At 39.6% G+C, this 21,055-nt stretch overlaps 1 long non-coding RNA gene across 1 annotated transcript; it reads left to right on the forward strand.

Annotated features, from left to right (window-relative positions):
- Positions 1 to 3,166: 3,166 nt before the first annotated feature.
- LOC121447967 lies at positions 3,167 to 17,119 on the forward strand. Its single transcript, XR_005974323.1, has 3 exons — positions 3,167 to 3,286; positions 15,448 to 15,541; positions 17,065 to 17,119. It is a non-coding gene; the product is annotated as an uncharacterized LOC121447967 (long non-coding RNA).
- Positions 17,120 to 21,055: the final 3,936 nt, after the last annotated feature.

Here is a 21,055-nt window from a genome sequence, read left to right on the forward strand (position 1 = left end):
TCTACCCCCTTTCTGTCTCTGTTTAGAGATCAAACAGGCATTTGAGGGATAATAACATAAAACAAAAAATATAAAATGAAAAACAATAAATCAGAACAGGGCAAACCAAACAAGCCAATAGAAGGAAAGAGCTCAGGGAAGGACACAAGAAATAGATACAGTTGTAGAGACCCAAGCCTTCTCATAGTCAACATCTTCAAGTTTGGACAAACACTTTGCAAGACAACTTACAGAAATGGATCTATTGAGTACGTACCGTGTTTGTCTTTCTGGGTCTGGGTTACCTTTCACTCATAAGGGGAGAATACTAGATGTAAAGCAAAGTATAACCAGACCACAATCCACAGATCCAGAGAAGCTATGTAACTTGGAGGACCCTAAGCGGGACACCTGAATTGCCCTGGGAAGGGGAAATAGATGAGATCTCCTGGGTAAACTCCTCTCTCTCTCTCTCTCTCTCTCTCTCTCTCTGTGTGTGTGTGTGGGGGGGGGTAAGGAAAAGGGGATGGGGGATGAGAACATGAGCGAAAGGGATGATTGAATTGATGCAGTGGGAGGGTAAGGAAAGAGATATCTCAGTAGAGGGAGCCATTATGTGGTTAGGGAGAAACTTTACACTAAGGAAATTTCCAGGAATCCAAAGAATGACTCCACCTAAGGCCTCTATCAATAGTGGGGAGGGTGCCTAAAACGGCCTTCCTCTTTAATCAGATTGGTGACTACCCTGTCATCAGAGAGCCTTCATCCAGTGTTGGTGGAGGCCGCTTGTTTGTTCCCGGATACTCAGAACTGAAATAATTACACAGAAACTGTATTAATTACAACACAGCTTGGCCTATGAGCTTATGCATATTTCGTGTCTTCTCCCTGACTCTGCCTTCTTTCTCCTCCTCTATCTGCTTGGACCTCCTTCCTTGCCCTATTCCGCCAAGACATTGGCTGAAACAGATTTCTTTATCAACCAAAAGAAGCAACACATAGACTGAAGAACTTCCCACACCAATCCAGTAATTGATGGAAGCAGATGCAGAGGTCCACATCCAAGCACCAGGCCAAGCTCCAGAGTCCAGTCGAAGAGAGGGTGGAGGGATTATGTGAGTTGGCTTTTTGAAGCCCATTCCCTGTGGTGGGATGTCTTGCTCAAGGGGAGGGGCTTGGTTCTGCTTCAACATGATGTACCAGGCTTCATTGACTCCTCATGGGAGGCCTTACTCTTTCTGAGGAGTGGATGGGTATGGGTTGTGGGAGGGGAGGGGAGTGGGGAGGAGGAGGGGAGGAGGAACTATGGTTGGTATGTAATATGAATAAAAAAATAAAAAAAACATATGCAGCCAAAAACTAAAAAAGAAAGAAAGAAAGAAAGAAAGAAAGAAAAAGAAAAAGGATTCATTGAATTGACAGTTGGTGCTGTTTATCTGCTTTCCTCTGTTTGGTTTCTGAGTTATAGGAGTTAACATATGAGTTAACAGTTCTGCCACTGGCTAGTATATGAGATTTGGAAAAGGTATTGTGTTAAAACATCCCATTTACTATGGCTCATTACCTAGTCATGCTGGATGCTAATTTTCCACTGACTGTGATCTGTGCAATTGTGGTTTGATCAGGACTCTCTTCCCCCTTCTTGCGTTCAAGTGTGTCAGGAGAACACTCATCAAATCTCCTCTGAAGTCTGGATTCCCTATTTCTCTCCTGTTTCTCTGCTCTCCCAGTGTGGTAACTCTGTCAGTAGGAAATGAGGTTCCTCTGACAGGGCTGTTCTCAGTGAGCTCTTGCTGAGTTTGCCCCCTCCTTTTCTGAGTACTTGCAAGCCATTGTTTAGGGAAATTGTGCTAGGATGTTGCCCTGGATTGATGTCAAACTCAGTCCTCTGTAGTTCACGAATGCACATTTTTTCCTTTGTCTAAATCTAAATGATACTTGCTGAAATCCGATTTTCCAGCAACTCTTTTCCACAGAGAGATTCTTTAAATTCAGTGATAGCAATTCAGCTACATCTACAAGTGCTCAGAGTCCAGTGGATAGCACTCCATGGGCTGGGAGCCAGGGACTCATTTGGGGCCACGCCTTTTAACCCCCTCACCTATTTAACAATGCATCTCTCAACTATTTGAGTGAGAACGAAAGAGTTAATGCTCTTAAATTGCAGTTGGGGTCCTGTTTGGTTTGATGGCTAGTATCAATATGAATGATATCAAAAGAACAACCTGTTATTAGAAGGTGTGAAGGATGTGCAGTGCTGTTTTTAGATAATTCAATAAAAATAAAGCAGATTAATCAAGTTGAGGGAATTAAGTCTTCAATGCCTCAGCCCATATATTTTAATTATGGAGTAAAGCTGGGCTTCAAAGAACGCAATCTAAAAATATCAACCTTTCCGCTTGTATTTCTTGAATACTCCCGAATATACCCAGACTCTAGAAATAGCTATGATCTTTACTGATTTTCTCTATGGCAAAGTCTTAACCCAGGCAGAGGCTAGCATAACCTCCTATTTATTGTAAAGTTACTGTTGAATTTGAATACCAGCTTGCCAATAGTGGTGAAGCTCTGTTGCTAGCCAACTTTTGAGGTTAGCTGGATGGTTGGGAAAGGAAAGGTCAGGGAGGAGAGGAGCAGGAAGAAGAGTGAGAGGAAGACAATGGTGTTTTGGTCCTTGAGGTCTTTCATAACTACCATTTCCTGTGCCAAAACTGCTGTGATGTATTTTGGTTATCTATTCCCATTGCCTCCCTGCAGATTTGTTCTGGAAGGAAGGGCGCACAGTGATCCTTTCACAGGTGAGTAGACTGAATTCCAAGACATGGAGTCGTGTGCTCCAGGGTCACACCTCTGCTGAATGGCAGAATCAGGATTTCAACCCCACAGCATCTGATTTCAAAGCTGTTCCCTTTTCATTGTAGGACACTGTCAAAATGGAAATAAATCTGGACTCAAAGGGACTTCTCCTTTTGTCCTTCTAAACTGTCTTTTAATCGAACGACCAGGGAGAACACCATGCCATTTTTCAAATAGATTGCTAGTTAACTGTATTTCCTCCTTTTATTTTATAGGAAAAGTGCAGTGTAATTGTTTCCATACAGTAATATCAACCCATTACCGTGTGTGAATGGAACACATTTTCACATGACATTTCATTTGGGACTTCATACTATCCAAGAAACAAAATCTGCGAAGGCTCCTTTTCGGGACCTGGTTACTTTCTACATCAGATCAAGAACTGGAAGCTGCCTGGCCCCAGTTGAATTAACTTTTCTGCTTTTTAGTTCAACAGGTGCAACAGAACAAGGTTTGTGAATGAACACTCAGTCTTGGTGCAGAGGATAAGAAATGAAGTAATAGATAGAGTTGGAGAGGGGACACATATATGGGGCACAGTATCCCCTGCCATAACAGATGCGTGTAGCTGAGCAAAAGCTCTTTGAAAAATTCTAACAAGAAGCCCAAACACGAAATTAGAGCAGGGAAACTACAGAAGTCAAACATAGCACCCACAACTTGAAGTACAAGGAAGCACAAGGGCCTTGAGAGAGCACACTCTAGGGATCCCCCTGCTCTCCTCAGCCTTTGTGTATGTGCTCTTCAGGGATCTGTAGTTCCTGACTTGAGTAACTCTAGTTACAAATACAAATGGAGGAGACGGTGGGAGGCAAACTTATGAAACTCCAATGAATTACCCCATTCTAGTGGCCACAAATTATAAAACAAAACTACAGGTCTTGAATTTGGAAAGGGGGTAGGGAGGGAGGAGTGGGGGAGAGTTTGATATGGGCAGGAGAAAGGAGGCAGATTAGGGAGAGAATAGTTGGAGTGTATTAACACATATACAAAATTGCTGAAGAACTAACTTAATTAGTAAGAAATAATGTCAGGGAGAACACAGGCAGATAAGTAAGGGTCACGTTTGTACCAGATAGCTGAGTAGAGCGCACCAACTGTGGGTCTTGGCATATTTCTGTATTTCTGTTGTGTATATGTGCTTATGATGCCTTCTTGGAGTTTGATTTAGTCAATCTAAACATCAAAATTTTGCCCACAGAGACATGTAGACGGGTATTTTGATAAATCCAAAGCCAAGCTGCAAACTAAATAAATGAGTGCTTCGTATTTATCTACAGTATATCTCTCTCTCCGAGTGCTATTGCATGGATCTTCCTTTAGCTGATGCAATAGCCCACTGTTCTGCTTGATGGACTATCCCTCTGCTGGAGCAGATTAAATAAAGGCTGTCACTGTGAGCTTTATCAGATGGGCTTTACAAGAAATCTCTGTATTCATCATGATGATCAGGAAGTGTGGATTTTGGATCTTGCTCTGTGTTAAGCAAGCAGGTTTGAGTTAGAAGAAATGTTTTCAGTGTAGCTAGTTTCCATGACAAAACTTTTCTGTATAGATGCTTTCTCATGGTATGACTGATATTTAAGAAATCCTCGGATTTTGTCTTCTCCAAGATAAATTGTGGGCATCGATGATGTTAATTTCACAAGGAACTTTATCAGGTTATGTAAAAGAATTATGTTGTTATTAGTCTATGTCAATTTGACTCTGGCATCCAGTGGTATAGTTCAACACAAGACTAGATCTTGACATATAGCTCAACAATAGAGTGATTGCCTGGCATCTATAAAGCTTGATGTTTTATCCCCAGAACTGCCCAAAGAAGGAAAAAGTATAAATGTTTCTTTTAAAAAGTTCCTTTTAGTTGTGTCAGTATTGAGTAAAGCACATTGCTTTCCACATTGTGTGTGGGTGGGCCTTATAGAGTCAGGTGAAGGTCTTGACAGCAAGTCCGAGACTGATCAAAGAAGAAGCAACTCTCTCTCAAAATTATAACTTAGAAACTTCACCTGAGTTTCCTGTCTCATAATTTTAGACTCAAAACGACGCCATCATTTCTCACCTGAGTTTTTAGCCGGACAACTAGTGCTGTGGCTTTCACATACAAATTCTTAGGAGCCGTGAACTCAGAAGTGTTTTTTCTTTGAATCTCATTAATTTTCAAGTTCTCCCTTTGCCTCCGTTTTTCTTCTTTTCCCTCTTCTGTCCCTTTCCTACCTTCCTCCTCCCTCCTTCCTTTCTAGACAGGCACATATCATTTTGTCTGTCTCACAATGTCAGCTTTGTCTGTGACTCTGAATTGTGACTAACCCCGGGGCTAAATGCTGTCTGGTGCACTTCTTCCTGGCATACAGGCCTTGGTTATGTGAACAGCTATTCTGCATAATCTTTTCTGGTCCGAGATTCGTCATTCATATATGGCATTGTTGGAGTCAGTAATCTGTAAGCTACTACCCAAAGCCCCATAATATATGTTGTCAAACTCTTCAAGATAAAAACTGTCTTGATGGGGAGGGCAAACAAAGCAACCCCCCTAAACAACTTCCCATTGAGAGTCTCAGAGTGAATTAAAGTTTGTGTGTATATTTGTGCCGGTTTTAAATTTCCTGTTGTGACTTACAACATGTCTAGTGTGCTCCCTATAAGTTGATTCAAACACAGAGAAATTTTATAATGTCCCTGAAGAGTTTTCACATTCAGTGAGAAGCATGCTCTTATGCCTGTCATATCGCAGACAGGGAATTGTTGGCCCAGTGGGAAAATTCAGACAAGGAGAGGTTGAGAAGGAAGCCACATTCTCTGGGAACCTCGGTGTTTTGTGTGCTGTGGGTTTCACAGGGGAAATGTGTGATGGGAGCTGGGAATTATCAAACTGAAAACAGAGTCTCAATTTAGGACATTTTGTTTGTTTATTTTGTAAGGAGAATGGAGTGTTCTTTTACTTTGGGGAACATGGTAAGTTTTCACTCACAGAGGTCTTCTTCCTGTGGTGAAACATCCCTCCCCTGGGAACTGGTGCCTTAAATTTGCCCCTTTCTGCTTTATTTTCAGCAATAGAACCTGTCATTATTGCTATATATTCATTCTTTTATCTGGTGTTTGGTTGTTTTTCTCACTAGAATATCATGTCCCTGAGAACAGATATGTCATCTGCCCTCCTTGGTGTTAATATCCTGAGAGTCTATGACTGTTCTGAAGGTGCACTGATAGTCAATAAGTATTTGTTGAAGATAAAAAGACCTGGGAATAAATTTCCTGTGTTCCACCTCATTGACAATAGCTATTGTTATGCCCCCGAGAACAGCACCAGAACTAAACTGCTTTCCTTTTTTCTTCGTTTGGCTGAAGTTTTGGAGGAGAACATGATAGGACTTGGTCTTTCATCTCTCTGGGAAGAGACTTAGAGGCTTCCCAATCGCAACACTAGGGACTGGTGAGGAGCTTTATTTCCTGGTCTTGGGTCTTCTTGGAGAAAGGTGTGAAGGTTGAAGTATTCAGAGCTGGAAGGATTAGACAATAATGGGTTTAAATTATAGGAGTGGGCTGTAATTCTTGGATCCTAGAGAAACCTTCTATTGTTCTGTAACAATTACTTAACTATTACTCCAAAACTTAATGGAGATTCATATGAGTAACCATTCTGAGAAAAGAGGGTCCAGGGATTCCTTAGCTGTATGGTTTGGTGGTCAAATTGTAAGCCAGGGATGTGACCAGCTTAGAGGGAGTAGAGGACCACTGCCAGGCTCGCTTATGCAGCTGTTGGCAGAAGGCTCCAGTGTTTCACTCTATTGCAATGGGATTTCTACTGCAGAGCCACAAGACAGAAATATAGGATAAATGAGAGGGGAAAAGGGAGGAAGAAGAAGAACATAATGTATATGTAGACAACAAGCTACAGAAGATGCTGTGTTGTCTTTAACACCTGAAGTTGGAAATTTGGAACTGGAGAGGTAGCTCGGTATGGAAAGGCATTTGCCACCAAGATTGACCATCAGGTTTTATACCCAGAACCCATGGTGGAAATATGTGCATAAACACATACATACACACACACAATAAATAAATAAATAAATAAATAAGTAGAAAAATGGAAAGAAATGCAGCCCATTATTTGTGTCATAGTCTATTTCTTACAGCAATAAACTATATTACTTTTGAGAAGCAAACTGTACAACATTGTGAATGTCACGCCAGGATGACAGTACAGTTACATGTCTCCCAAAGGCTCATGTATTAGAACCTTAGCCCCAGCATTGTGCTCCTGGGGAAGCCATAGATCCTTGATGAGCTAGCGACTTGTGGGAAACTCTGCTCATTTACAGAGGTTCTCAAAAGGGATTCTGGTACTTAATACTTTCTTCCTCTTTTAATTTCTGGCCAAGGCAAAAACAGCTCAATCCCCAAGGACTCCTTGTAACTGACTCTGTGTGGTGATTTGAAAGAAAATGGTCCCCAAAGGGAGTGGCAATATTAGGAGTTGTGCCTTTGTTGGAGTAAGTGTGGCCTTGTTGGAAGAAATCTGTCACTATGGAGCAGGTTTTGAGCTCAAGATACTGCCCAGTGTCTTATTCCACTTACTGTTTTCTTCTGATCAAGCTCTAGCCCTCACTATGTCTATCTGCACATTGACATGTTCCCTGTCATGGTGATAGTGGACCAAACCTCTGATCTGTAAGCCTCCACCTCACTTAAAGGTTTTCCTTTATAAGAGTTGCTACAGTCATGGTGTCTCTTCACAGCAATAGAAACCCTAAGAAAGACACTCTGTCACCTTCCTAGGATCCTAAGTCAACACCATCCCGTGCAATCATGCACTAGAACCAAAAAGACTGTATGTGAGTGGAAATAAAGATTTTTCTCTTCATGAGTTAATGGTCTTAGGCATTTTGTTACAATGACAGAAAGATAATACAGGAACCATCTTAGAGACTGGCTACTACATTGGACAGTGTGTGTGCGTGTGTGTGTGTGTGTGTGTGTGTGTGTGTGTGTGTGTGTGTGTGATGGTGTGATGGTATCTTCCATTCTGGAGGGTTTTCCCACCAAGTATGTTTGCTGTGCTTTCCTTCTTCTCATAATTTGATCTCCTCTCTTATTTTTAAAATATACCATATACATTTATTTTTTATGCTCTGTGTTTGTGAACACTATGTCTAAAAATTTTGTTCATTTGAATTTATTGCCTGTTGTCTTATCTGGCTGTCACTCAAGGTGTCTTGATCTCATTCTTGTGCCTTTTCATGGTGTTTTATTCTTTTTCGGACTTCATCCACAGAAGCTCTCTGAGAGCAGATCTTCTTTTCCGCAGAGGATAGCATTTGCTTCTGTCAGGCTCCAGGGGACACTTTAGCCCAGAACCATTTTGAATAAAATCGTTGCCTTGTAAATTTTTATATTGCCTAAGTAATGTGAATTGAAGCTAAAACTGCATAGAGATTACCTTATGTTTGTAAATCACGAGGGGAATTTCTTGCTTCAATCACTGTCAATTTGTGACCAGCAATTACCCTCACACTGTCACAACCTGGGCTTATTTATCGTTTACCCTTATACCATGCTGAGTGCACTTGGGATTGTAGCTCTACATGGAAGGGTCTCCTATTCCCCTCTCCCCCCAACCCCACTCATCTTTCCTGCATCAGGCATTCATCTTTCTTCCATGCTCCTCACCAGTGGGGTGACTGAATCACAAGTTCCCCAGCAGCAAAGGTGTTCATCATTCAAAATCACGGTTTGAGTTCCTACCCTTGCCTAGGTCCTACCTCTGAGAATATGTTGTTACTTCATGTTAGTTCATCAGCACATTGCAAACATCTTCTTAAAGAATCACACTTTATCTAGATCCTTAATCATTTCTTTTTGGAAGGCTAGATCATTGGATCTCATCCTCTGCATTGCTAGATATCACTTTCAATGGCTTTTCTCCTGAGCTTTACACACACACACACACACACACACACACACACACACACACACAGAGAGAGAGAGAGAGAGAGAGAGAGAGAGAGAGAGAGAGAGAGAGAGCCTAGAATTGGATTAGAGTGACAGGCTGTATGTTGTCTTCATTATATCTGAAAGGTTGTGCTCCAGAATTATATGCAATGAACACCCTTTTGCTTTCTTTCTCAATGGAGATAAAAGAGGATACCCAACTTTTATAGGACTTAATGATAATTTTTATAATAGAATATGTTGTTTTTGTTTAAATTTAATGTCTTCATTTTTTAAGCATATCTTCTGATGTCTCAAAAATTTCAGAAAGCATAATGATCTGAATTAAAAATCTGAACCATTGTTCTTTGCAAATACAAGATGGGCCCAGGATGTGCTTTTAAGCCTAGGATTTCTTTTTCATTCTTGATATCATAATTCATCCTTCTTGATTCTGTTGGTTACATTAAATATCCAATTTTAAATCTTGTTGTCTAATTGATTTAATGATTATAAAAGTATTCCTGATACCCAACCTAAATCTTCTTTTCTAATTTATTCCCACTACTCCTGGCTATATCTTGAATAACTAGAATTGATGAGACACTGCGAAGTAATTGATTGCTAATGTATTGTAGTACTTTCAACTGCAGTGAATTTTCCTCGTCTTAAAAATACTCTCAGTAAACTGCTTTTTGCAAACCCTTTGTTTTTATTCTTATGGCTTCTCTAGAACATGTTTAGTATTTTCCCCGAAGATGCCATATGGAGGTATAAACTAATAAAGGCTCACCTTTTGCTTAAATGTTTTCACCCTCTCTTCTGTGGTAGAGTTTGTTGTATTTGCAGAAAAGGCCTCCAGACTTGAGTGACCTTTGGGAACTGCTTTCTATATGGTCTTCTGTGGATGTAATTTGAATATAACAGGGCTTTGACTGAGCAAGTTGCTCACCAGGCTCCAAAGTATTCTCAGTTGCACCTTCTCTTTGTCCTTCTCACACTCTTTGGTTGAGTTCAACCCTGTATGTCCATTGGTAATTCTTGTAGTACTGATGTGACTAAAACTTCTTGAATGAGAACTTTGATACTTCCTCCATTTTCTACGGACTGTGCTGGAAAACTTAACAATCTGTTTGTGATTGGGAACGCCATAACATTTAGACCCAACACAGTGATAGTGATTTCAATTCCTAAATTGTGGAAAGTTCATCAGAGCACATAGGGTCTAACAGCAATGTAGCTGATTGGTTGAGACTCAGACGAATGCAGACGTGAAGCTGGTTTATATGTTGTGTGTATGATTAAGTGTGTGTGCATGTGTGTGTGTGTAGGTCAGAGGTCAGTTTTGATTGTTTCCCTTAGTGGTTCTCAAACTCATTTTCTAGAGACAGTGAGCCCTGAGCTAATGGATTTAGCTAGGTTGGCTGACCAGCGGGGTCCTGGAATGTGCCTGTTTTCTCTTCTCCAGCACCAGCAGACAGAAGCACTGCAGGGCCTGTTTTGTTATTGTGAGGACTGAGCATCTGAACTCAGGTCCTCAAGCTTTCATGGGGAGCACTTAACCTGCTGAACCATCGTCCCTGCCACTTAAAGACAAAGTAATTTTAGGTTGAGAACATCATCTACAAGTTCAGGAGAGCAGCAACTTGGGATACAGTGTGTGGGTTAAGAAGACAGAATTGTGTCCCAAGGGAACCTGATGTATTGTAGTTAGAAAGGTCTCGAAAGAGATGAAGGGTTCATATATTGGGACTTCTATATGTATTTGTTGTTGAGGATGTTTATGAGTTTTATAATTTTGTTTAAAGAATAGCTCAGTTGGAAATAAAATAGTTGTTCCTTTTATTTGCCATAGGTTTTGGTTTGCAAGTCACTCCAAAATTCAAAAGAAAAACCTATTGTTTTGTTTCTCCCATTGAGACATATTTTAAGGCCCAATTAATGAGAGATGATCTCATGGGAGCCCTTATTTTCTCCTGGTTTAAAAAAAAATGCAGCATGGTTTCGGAGAAATAACACTGTATGGACCTGAGAGTTCTGGCTCATTCAATTCTTCGATGCTTAGATAACCCAGAGGGGCTGTTAAGCATTGCTTTTCAGATCTGTGCGACAGATAGGTAGACATGTCACCCAGCATAAGCAAAAGGACAGGATGAAGATGGCAGGCTTGGGGTTTGGAAGCTGAGTATTAATTTGTAGCGTGAGAATGGAAATAGGATATATTTTTAATTTATTAATTTCCTTTTTATCTTCTGTATTAACCTTTCGAAGAATACATTTTAAAATGGTGTATGATATTGAATGTCTTTATAGTAACCTAGAATTTTTTGCATTCATCTTCCTTCTGATGAGGTCTGGGAAATGTTGCTTTGTAAGAGTCTTTTCTTGGCATTGTATTAAAACATGACTGTGGCATTTATAAAATTACCTCAGAGCAGTGCCCAGAGGATTTATAGTTTTACATATATATATATATATATATATATATATATATATATATATAGCCTTTTTCTGCTAATGAGCAGTATGTGGGAGGCAAGCAGAGTCAAGGTTATTTAGTTATGTTTTGTACATAGTTTCTGTTGGCCAATGTGGGATTTACTTCATTACATTCTGAATTTTCTGGATGATAACTATATTAATATAAGAAAATATTTTTCCCCTTCTGGGAGCTCAGTTGGAATCACTATGAGTTCTTATTGTGTTATTAATTTATTTTTAGATAAATTAACAGAAATATTCCACACCTCTTTTCCCTTTTGTCTCTTTTAGGCGGGTTGCTAACTCTGGCATGCTGGAAGCATTTATTTAAATAACACTTTTTCAAGGAAGGACAAGTGGACAGTAAGAAACAAGACAGAGTAGTGGAGAGGGGAGCAGAGACAGGAGGAAGAAGAGAGAGGAGGGGAAGCAGTGGGAAAGAGAGAAAGAGAACATAGGGAGAGGAGGGAAAATGTAGGAGATTCCCTTTCTTGTCTTTTCCACATTGCAATTTATTAGACATATTCACGGAGCAGAGCCCTGAGAGTGAGAGGAAGAGATGCTGACTTACTGGTTACTAAGCAAGAAAATTCAAACTAACTCACGCCTCTGAAGCAGCCTGAGACAGCAGCTGTAAAGAAAAGTAATAGGACTAAACCAACCGGGCACATGGCCATAACTTGTATTTTGCATGAAAGTAAAACATATTCATGATTTATGTTCTTCTTGATTAACATCTTGAGAGGTCTATGTGTACACACATAGGCATACTTTATTTACAGCTTTGTTTTGGCATCTAAACCACCTTTTGAAATACTGCAGAAGGTCAATGAAGCAATTCTAAAGTTGGTAATAATAGAAATTAAAAAGGAAAGGAAATAGAAGAAGGCAGTTTGCCACAGAGATCAAATTTTATTTTATTTTCTTCTGCCTGAAGTTTAACACAAAAGATAAATCTTTCCAGACAGCATAGGCTAAAGAATATATCATATCAACTTGTAAGTTATTAACTGAGGGTTTTTTAAAAGACAGATATCATCTCAGTAACTGTTCCAAATGCTTTTACTTTATTTTAAAGGCTGTTCTTTCCATTATTAATGCCATACCGGATCATAGAGCCATTTGAGACGAAATGAGCTTCTCTACATCCTGGAAATGCGTCTGCAGCGGCTACTGATACTTTCTGACTCATTCTAAAACATACTGTAATTTTTGGAAGATGCTTTATCTTACTGTATATGCCCTGCTGACAGTTAGAATCTAATTTATTAATTCTCTATAAGTGGAAAGCTTATGCTCCTATAAAGTAGTACCAGGATTTGTCAGGATTGGCTCAAATTCCGTGTGTTATAATGTAACATTACTACTCAAGACTCTGAATAGCTAGCATAAATAATGTCTAGACAGGGTTAATGTGGTTCAGAAAGGATTTTATTCTCATTTAAACTAAAAATATCTCTCCAACAGTATTTGCAGTACTCTTATTGAAAGTGGGGACTTTTACTTAATTGGGAAGAGGGTATGCAATCACATTCATATATGGTATCAAAGCTCACCTGCCTAGAAATACGATATGGATATAGGGAAAGTGATGTGGGATCCCTCTGATAGGAGACCAGTTTGTTAAGGCCATTACATTAGACTGTGCAAGAATTGATTCAAGTATAAGGCAAAGAAGCACCTTTAACTTTTTTGCTTTGGAACCTGTGAGTCATTTAGTCATCTTTCACACCAGATGAGATTCATCTTAAGGCTCACAGAGAGTAGGGAGGTGGTCGCTTGTGTTACTCCTGTGTGCCTGTGTGATGTTGATACTGTTTACGCAAACAAAGTAGATTGGTGTTATCTGGACTCCAGATTTATACTCAGAGGCTGTAAACATGCAAGAATACTGATTTTAGGACTTGTCCTGATTAGATTCGAACCCACAGGTCTTCATACATAAGGACTTGAAAGGAAATCTAATACAGAAACCCAATGCTGAATAGACTTGTGTTCTCTTCTTACCCTTTTACTGGCTAGCACTGGCTATGAGATGATATTGCACTCTTATTCCCATATTAAGCCTTGCTCTCTGCAAGGGTTCACAGAACTTCCGTTTAGATGAAGATTAAGTGACCACTGAGTTTGTTATCTTCCCGTGGGAAATTTGGACTGTGGCAGCAGTCAACTGAGAGGGGTCTAATGTTCACACAGTGCAAGAGAACCCTGCACTGCCTCTCTCCCCAGTGGGCTCCCATATTCTTCAACTGCCTTGATCATTATATTTTTCTCCTGGACATGTGTAACAACGACAACAAAAACAAAACCCTGCCCCGATCTCTACTGCGACATTAGCAGAAGCATTGCATGCCATGACCTTCATTGCTGTTAGAAGGAGAACTTAGCACATGATTTGCTTAACATGGCTTTATTAGGGATTTAAGGTTTTGAGGTTAAAGCACTGAGTGAATCCAGTTTCTGATCTGATAAATTTGTGTTACAGAACTGGTGCTCTCCCTCCATCCTCCTGTGAATTGGGCATGAAATACCCATTCACGGATTTGTGTGTTGTACTTTACCATTGTTTTGTCCTTTCATGCTCTTTGGCAGAAATTTGTTTTTGAAAGAGCTTAGTGTTGCCTGTAAAATGTCGATGATGATAGAACTTTTCTGTGTTCATTTTTCTTAAGGGCGTATTCCAGGGAGCAGAAAACTTGCTAAAGGAAGTGATTTAATGTTAATTTTTTAAAAATTTTATGTCAGATTCAAGCAGGATGACAAAAGTGGGCCATTATTCTAAGGGACTCACAAAGGATACTCTTTGTAAAGTTAAAGTAAATCAGACTATGTCTTGGATGTTTTCAAACCCTGCCACACACAGTCTTTGCTCCTGTAATATTTTGGTTCTGCTTTGAATGATTTCTTCTATCTCATGAGATCATGGCACTGGCTAAAGTGTTGACAGCTAAGAAGGGCCTGCTTTTCTGCTCCAAGATGACCGTTTCGTAACACGGGGAACATGTTCCTCCCTGGATGACATGTGTGTGACAAGTGTACTTTTTACTATTTTGTGCAGAACTCCAAGGCCAGCATTTAGCAATTACAGTGCCTAGGAGATCAATATCCCCCTTGCCTTCTTATAGCCCAGGCATTAAGGGCAAATCTCTAGAAGGCCTGATCTCCTCTGTTGGACCTTTGGAGACTCTAAAGCTACATAAGCACGAAGCAGGAGATTTTTCCTCTTCCATTTCCTGTCATCAGTGGAGAGTCTAAATGAAGAGGTACAAATGGTTCTTTCAAGAATTTGTCAAAGCAAAATCCACATTAGGAAAGATTTACTGGTTCCCCCTATCAATAGAAGAATCTCTCTTGATATTTCTAAGCCTTTATCTTCCCTTCAAAGAGCACACTGTCCTCGGCTTAAGTTTGCAAGGTGCATGGTTGTGGGGAAGATTATCTTCACAGGAAATGGAGATTTAGCAAGATATACTTCTGGGACAGCATGCTTTAGCAAAATAGATATTTCCCCAACTCAAAGAAAGGAAACTCAGTATTGAAAAACAAAAACAACTTACAAGCAAGTGATTCCTGGGAGAATGAGGAGTGCAGGGGACTCTTAGAGAGATGTGTTTTCTAATGTTTGCATTCAGGACATTACCTAGAGAATAAGTCTTTCCCCTTAATGTTGTTATCTTTAAATATTCAGTATTGATTTCTGACTATTCTTTCTCACAAGTTCAAGGTTATGTACTCTTTAACTACTTTGTATGGTGTCTGTACTTGTGAAAAAATGTGTGATTTCCTTTCCAGGGACTGCCGTGATCATCCTCTTAATATTGCCTGTATAATGAGTCTGGGAACTGTAACCCTAAGGCCACACCTCTCAGTCTCAGTGGCTTGTCTCTGGGTAAACCGCATCAGCAGAGCTACGACAACAGTTTAGGATAAGAACATGTACATTATTTATAAGCATATAAGACTAAATTTGGCTTGCACGTACTTGAAAATCTTTTGTCTATAAATTTTCTCATGAGTAAGCAATAGAAGAATGGAAATACCTTAAGCCAAGGGTAAAAATACCTAGTACACGCAATTTTTTTGCTATTGTGTTTTAGCATTTTGTTCTTTACTTCTTTATCAGGTAGTATAAAAGTGAATTGGATTTGAATTCTTCCTCTAGCCTCAAATCTAGATGTTTTCTTTTTTTTTTTCTTCTAGGACACTTGCTCTCTACTCTGTATGCTGAAGGATATCTTTAAAGAATTCCAGAGAAAGTCACACCTGCATATTTTCTTGCATCTGGTACTTTAAAGTTAGTACTTATTATTTATCTGTTTTCTGAAAGCTTAGTGGCCCTTTTACTGAGCAAAGCAGGCACTGGGGATGGCACTGCATTTACTAGAGCGACTATACAATGCAAGATCACAAAGTCATATCTAAGCGGAAGCATTTTGAATGACACTGAGGATGGATCTTTAAAGCATGAAGGGTAAATCTTTAAGTATATAAATTTAAAAATAAATTATGTATGGTGTCAGAGTATTACTGGATAGAATGCAGAATATGACAAAAGGATCTAGCTCTATTACAGTGTATGAAATCAGTATCTCTAAAGGGGAGAGGACCACATTGATTTAAGTAACTATGGAAATGACTGGTATGTGTAAAAATAAAAGCAAATTGAAGTGTGTGTATAAGTGCTTTAATTTATAAAGTTGTTCTCCACAAAGGAATCGTTATGAATGCTAAAATTATTGTGCATATACAGTAGGATTAAACAACTGAGTGATGGAATCAGATGTCTCATTGTAGAAATGAGAAGTAGCAGATGAAAAAGGTAGGAGGCTAGACTGATATATTGGTAAATAGAGTAAAGTTGTAAATAGCAGTATGGACTCAAATATATTTGTATAACTATATACAGAAGTATTTATAGCTATATGTGAGTCCATGAGCTAGTATAATTACATAAATATTCCTTGCTTGACTTTGAGATTCTATTCTCGGATGTGATACTAATTGGAAGGTAATTATATCATGAAGGTGGGTTCTATGATGGGATTAGTGCCCCCATAAGACTACATGGAGAACTTGCTTCCTCTCTCTTTTTATTTACCGTTTAAGAACATAGCTGTCCCCAAGCCAGGGAGTGGTCATTCACAAGAATACACCCTCATCGTAGACTTCCAGACACCACAGTTATGAGAAATAAATGTTTACAATTTAAAGCACTTAAGTGATGGTATTTTTATAGTAGTCTGAAACAAACAGGACACTCTTTTAATTGAGAGTTTATATGCAGTGGCACCTCAGTATACATGATGATACCTGGAGCGTAGATCTAGTAATATTCTCCAAAAAAGAAGCCAGAGATCCTTGGGTAAACAGCAGCTTCTAGGACTGGGACAGGGATTGTACAGATGAGCCTAGATCAATTTGTAGTAACAGAAAGCAAGGGTTCAGCCCTAATCCCCAAGAAAGGTTAAAAGAATGTAAGAACCATTTAATAAAGTTTCCAAAGCAATTACATTTTGAACAATGAAATGAATTAGTATTGGATTATAAGTCAAAATATAAAATATTTATATGGACACTTGTATTGGCGCAAATGAAGGCAGACAGAAATTATAAGAATATTTTCAGCGGGATGGCTTTGAGTTTCTCTCCGTTTAATTTGATGTTAGCTGTCGGCTTGCTGTATATAGCTTTTATTATATTTAGGTATGACCCTTGTATCCCTAATCTCTCCAAGACTTTTAACATAAATGGATGTTGAATTTTGTCGAATGCTTTTTCAGCATCTAATGAGATGATCATATGGTTATTTTCTTTCAGTTTATTTATATGCTGGATTACATTGATAGATTTTCGTATGTTGAACCAGCCCTGCATCTCAGGAATGAAGCCTACTTGATCATAATGGATAATTTTCCTCATGTGTTCTTGGATTCGGTTTGCCAGTATTTTGTTGAGGATTTTTGCATCGATGTTCATGAGTGAGATTGGCCTGTAATTCTCTTTCCTGGTTGAGTCTTTGTGTGGTTTTGGTATCAGAGTAACTGTAGCTTCATAAAAGGAATTAGGTAATGACCCTTCTGTTTCTATATTGTGGAATACATTAAGGAGTATGGGTAAAAAATGGGGCACTGATCTGAACAGAGAATTCTCAACAGAAGAAGTTCAAATGGCCAAAAGACACTTAAGGTCATGCTCAACTTCCTTAGCAATCAGGGAAATGCAAATCAAAACAACTTTGAGATATCATCTTACACCTGTGAGAATGGCTAAAGTCAAAAACACCAACGATAACCTTTGCTGGAGAGGTTGTGGAGGAAGGGGTACCCTCATCCATTGCTGGTGGGAATGCAATCTTGTGCAACCACTATGGAAGTCAGTGTTTCGGTTTCTTAGGAAATTCGGGATCAACCTACCCCTGGACCCAGCAATACCACTCTTGGGAATATACCCAAGAGATGCCCTATCATATGACAAAAGCATTTGTTCAACTATGTTCATAGCAGTATTATTTGTAATAGCCAGAACCTGGAAACAACCTAGATGCCCTTCAATGGAAAAATGGATGAAGAAAGTATGGAATATATACACGCTAGAGTACTACGCTGCGTTAAAAAACAATGACTTCTCGAATTTTGCATGCAAACGGATGGAAATAGAAAACACTATCCTGAGTGAGGTATCCCAGACCCAAAAAGATGAACATAGGATGTACTCACTCATAATTGGTTTCTAACCATAAATAAGGGTCACGGAGTCTACAATAGGTGAATCTAAAGAAGCTAAGTAAGAAGGGGAACCCAAGGAAAAACATATAGTTATCCTCTTGGCTAAGGGAAATAGACAAAATTGCTGGGGAGAAAATTGGGATCTTGGGGTGGGGTGGGTTGGGGGTAAGGGGAGATGGGGAGAGAAAAGTTAGAAGGGAAGGAGGTAGGGCCTTGGGAAATCAGGAGGATTGGGATAAAGGAAGGTTGGACAGGGGAGCACGGAACCACAATTCTTAGTTAAGGGAACCACTTTAGGGTTGGCAAGAGACCTGACCCTAGAGGGGCTCCCAGGTGTCCAAGCTGAGGTCCCCAGTTAGTTCCTTGGGCAGTTGAGAATAGGGAACCTGAAATGACCCTATCCTTGAGCAATACTGACGAATATCTTGCATATCATCATAGAACCTTCATCTGGTGATGGATGGAGATAGAGACAGAGACCCACACTGGAGCACTGGACTGAGCTCCCAAAGTCCCAATGAGGAGCAGAAGGAGGGAGAACATGAGCAAAGAAGTCGGGACCACGAGGCGTGCACCCACCCACTGAGACAGCGGAGCTGATCTATTGAGAGCTCACCAAGACCGGCTGGACTGTGACTGAAAAAGCATGGGATAAAACTGGACTCTCTGAACATGGCGAACAATGAGGGCTGATGAGACGCAAAGGACAATGGCACGGGGGTTTGATCCTACGTAATGTGATGGCTTTGTGGGAGCCCAGCCAGTTTGGATGTTCACCTTCCTAGATATGGACAGAGGTGGGAGGTCCTAGGTCTTACCACAGGGCAGAAAACCCTGACTGCTCTTTGGACTGGAGAGGGAGGGGGAAAGGAGTGGGGGGAGGGGGAGAAGGGTGGGAGGAGGGGGCGTAGGGGGGGAGGAGGGGGAGGGAAATGGGAGGCTGGGAGGAGGTGGAAACTTGTTTTTTTTTTTCTCTCCTTTTCTCAATAAAAAAAGAAAAAAAAAGAATATTTTCAGCTTTAATTAGGGAAAGACTCACAGAACCCGTAGTTCCAGCGGAGAACAGGAAAGTCGAAGGGAAGGCATGTACGCAATCTTTATAAGTAAAAAAATCCTCGGGGGACCCCGCCACACAAGCAAGGTGATTGGCTGGGTCTCCCCTACAGACACTTTCATATAAGAAGATGACTGAATAAACAAACATGTAAGGGGAATTGAAAAAAAGTTATGTGAAATAATAGTTAGGGTTTCTATTGCTGTTAAGAGACACCAGGACCACAGCAACTCTTATAATGGAAAACATTAAATTAGGGCTCACTTATAGTTCAGAGGTTTAGTCCATTATCATCATGGTGGAACATGGTGACATGCAGGCAGACGTGGTGCTAGAGAAGAAGCTGAGAGTCCCATATCTTTCAGGCAACAGGAAGTAGACTGTGTTTCACACTGAGCAAAACTTGAGCAAAACAGACATCAAGGTTTACAGTGACACAATTCCTCCAACAAAGCCACATCTACTTCAACAAAGCCACACTTCTTAACAGTGCCACTCTTATTGGGGCTCATTTTCTTTCAAACAACCGCACATTTCAAGAGATTTATATAGCTATGTTGCTTCCAAGATGCAGAACAACATCTTCTGTTCCTTTAGTATGAGTTACAAGTTGTCAAGTGTTTTCAAAGAAAAGGTTTAGACAGTGGTCGTTCCACAGTGCAGAAATCTGACAAACATTGTCTTAGGGAAGTGGTCAAGAAGAAGATCACATTGAAAATCATATAATAATCTATAATCCTTTATATTTATGATGAGAATTGCATTTAAGCACTCCATCCTTCTCAGAAGCCTGAAAATACTAATCAAAGATATTCTGCAAAAATTCCTTCACAAATTATCATGATCACCAAACCCAGAAAAGACTTCAGAAATTTCCATTGTCTCTAGGGAGAAAATACAGCATGGTCTCTTAAATGAGTTCTGCAAACAGGACAAAGGAATTAGGGAGAAACTAAGTAAATTTGACTTTAGGATGATGTTAGCTAATAAAGTGTCCATGGTGGCTCATTAATTTTGATAAATAATATGCTGATATAAAATCTTAGTAACTACCAGAAACTGGATGTACTATACACAGGAATTGTCTATACTACCTTTACAATTTTCCCACTAATGTGTTAATATTTTAAAATTAGTAGTGTCTTTTTTTTTTTAAAGGGATAGTATCTCTGAGGTTTGTTGACTTAGGTAATCATCAGGTAAACAACTCAGAATCACAATGAGATGTCATCTAACTCCAGTTATAATGATGATTATTAGAAAGACTGAAATGCGCAAATGCTGTCACAGAGGTAGACAATGGGGAGCTCTGACACACTGGTGGTGGAATTGTGGGTCAGCTGGCCTGATTATTTCCCAGAGCTTGCTGAGGATGGAATGATAGGGCATGAAAATATTTTGAAGAGAGAGCTGTACAAATGCAAGGTTTGTTATGATCTATTGTAGAGTAAATGTGTTTCCTCCAAAAGTATATGAAAACATTTTTACTTGTTCAATGAAAGCTCAATGTCTTCTTATTTCCTGGTGTGCTCCATTCCAGACATTGCTCTTTGCTTGAGATAAACTGATTTATAGAGCAATATTAAATTAGAGTGAGAAAATGTGAATTAACGAGGTTCTTAGAACCAGTTGTCCAGTGATTCTGAGATCAAAATTTCAAAGAAAAAAAGAGAGAGAAACAACACCATGTATTGGGACAATAAAATGAAGGCAGAAGATTCATTGCCTGGAGAACGAGAGTCCTGTTAGCCAGACATGGTGTTTCTGAGCTAACTCAGATTTTTTAGTGAGGATTTCCTCTGGATAAGCCTGTGGTCATGGGAGCTCATAAACTCACTACTTGAGTCTTTTGTTATTTGCTATTTACCAGTATCTTACTTCACTCAGCTATGTAACAGTTTGAAACTATTTGATGATCTCTTTGAAATAATGCTCATCTTTACACAGTGAGCTTTAAACAATAATAAAATGTGCTAATGCTTGTGAAATACTGAGAGGGCTGTCTGGCATAAGAAAAGTTAGTTCTCTT

The sequence above is a fragment of the Microtus oregoni genome, unplaced genomic scaffold (assembly GCF_018167655.1).
Source record: "Microtus oregoni isolate MIOR12 unplaced genomic scaffold, Mior012 000005F_ref0000423, whole genome shotgun sequence".
Taxonomy (NCBI): domain Eukaryota; kingdom Metazoa; phylum Chordata; class Mammalia; order Rodentia; family Cricetidae; genus Microtus; species Microtus oregoni.